We start from the raw sequence: 2,219 nt of genomic DNA on the forward strand, positions 1-2,219 counted from the left end.
AGTTGATGCGCCCATTCCGTAAACGGCTGACCTTCTTTTCTGCGTAAATTCTGAAATTTGATCCGGTGAGCCTCTGGGGTGTTGCCATACCTGGCCAGCAAGCATTCTTTCACCCATTCATAGTCCCGGCTCTCTTCCTCAGGTACCGCTTGGTATGCGGTTCCTCCAGCCCTTCTAGTTAGAACGACCTGTCGAAGACTTGCAGGAAGCTGTCTATGTCCTCCTTCCCATCTTCGAACATTCGAAACGCCGCGTAGAGCAATTTCTTATGTCAGGCACCGTATCCAGATTCAATTATTTTCCCGACATTGTTCACTTCCGCCATCTGGAGCTGTGTTGTCTCCAAGATTCTTTTTTGGATCATTTCCCGTGGGGTGTCTTTGCCTAGGAGGTCCAGGCGCCACTGGACTTCCCTTTGAACATCCCGAACGGACGACTTGCTCCTCTGATCGCCTTCCATCAGCTACTTGATGATAGCCCCCTTGCTCTTGTTGCTGTCCTCTAGCTTCCAGTAGATCTTTGAGGGTGCTACGCGTTAGTCGATCGTAGCCCCGCTCCATCCACTGGTAAACTGTGTTGCTGAGACCGGGGTCAAGCCAGCCGCTATATCTCCCCCAGCCGGGCTGGTCTCAGTGTCAGTCCTGGAGAAGTCGGATCCCACCGGTGCCACCAGTTGTGACGGACCGACCAGGGACCTCAGGTCCCTTTCCGTCTAGAGCGACTTCTCCCTTCAGGCCGATAATCTATCGCAATCCGTAGGCAATATCCCCAAGCAAAGTTAAGGGATATCGCTATCCAGTACCCAAATAACCAGGCAAGACTAGTCTTTAGGTACAACAAAAGGAATAACTGTTTATTATGGGACAAGTGTCACCTTTTTATAGGAAGGGACAAAAGGGAGGGGGACAATGCAACAGGACACCGGCACCACTAAGTCTGGGAGAGAGAGCACACATTATCTTTATTAGATTATCTCTCAGACCTTAGTGTGCCATGTGTCCGGGACCCTAGGAACCGTCACATACCCCTCCCCTTCTCATTATATACCCTCTCCCCCCTTTGCAGTTCACTTACTTTCCAGAAGTCCTGCGGTAGAAGGGCGAGGCATCTGTCTCCCTGCTCTGCTGCGGTGCGTGCTGCTTCACTGCTGAGTGCCGGAATATGACATGTCGGCACCGCGACCGAGCTAGAGGCCTCGCAGAGGAGACTGAGGGGTACAGACCGCTCAGTGCCCCTCTTCGGCGTTTCAATTCCAGGACAATGCATGGTCCTGGATAGAGGCTGCCTGAGACCCAGGAGTTAAAGTTCCTTTGAGGGACTGTCCCGGGCAATCCGAGACATGTGGTCACCCTAATTTAGACACTTGTCATGCTACTATTTGGCCAATCTCTGTCAAAATAGCCATAGCTAAAATTTTCGGCACTTTTTATTAGAACGCTTCTGTGTTGTTGCTTAGTATTTTTGGCAGAGAAATCCACCAAAACATATTCATCTTAATTTCCAGATTATGGAAAAACTCAACATGCTTAGATTTTTTTGGCTTTTTTTTGTGGAAGCTACAAGACATGATTTGGAGCGTGCCCTATACTGTTTCTATATATATATATTTTTGCAAACAAATGTCTGCTAGCAAGAGTTTTAGCTGGTATTTAGAGTGTATCTGTTTGATCAGTGCATCATTCTCTGCTCTGACTGGCGCCACATTTTTAGCGTGTGTGGTGGAAAGAACATACATGACCTTCTTATTGGTGTACCTAAGGGCCAGAAGTTAATGATTGCACAATGCACTTTGATTAAGTACACAATTGCTGTTATTTTCTTGTGCCACAGGGTGGGTTGTCAAATGTTAAAATGTAATAGTTCTGGCCTTTATTTAAAAGGACAAGAGGAATTCTTATACTATTTTTGCACTTCTGGTAAGGGAAATGAGTGAAGAAAACCATGGTCCTGTAAGTGGGTAGAGGAACTGTTCCATCTACATTTGACATGTTCACACATAACTGAAATATTGTGATGCTAGGAGACTGCTTGTTACTTTTGCCATTGTTACCAATTTTCAATGTAATTTGTGTTTACATTTGTTCACTTGCAGTGTCTTGCTTGTTGCCACTGGATTGTCTGTCCCCAACGTAGTGGACTTTCCTGGTTCAGAGTATGCAGAGGGATACGAGTCAGTACCTGTGGATCCTCAGAATTTCACTGGACAGAGTGTCCTTATT

Source organism: Sceloporus occidentalis, unplaced genomic scaffold, assembly GCF_023333645.1.
Source record: "Sceloporus occidentalis isolate IW3139 unplaced genomic scaffold, rSceOcc1.0.p SCAF_589, whole genome shotgun sequence".
In the NCBI taxonomy this organism is placed as follows: domain Eukaryota; kingdom Metazoa; phylum Chordata; class Lepidosauria; order Squamata; family Phrynosomatidae; genus Sceloporus; species Sceloporus occidentalis.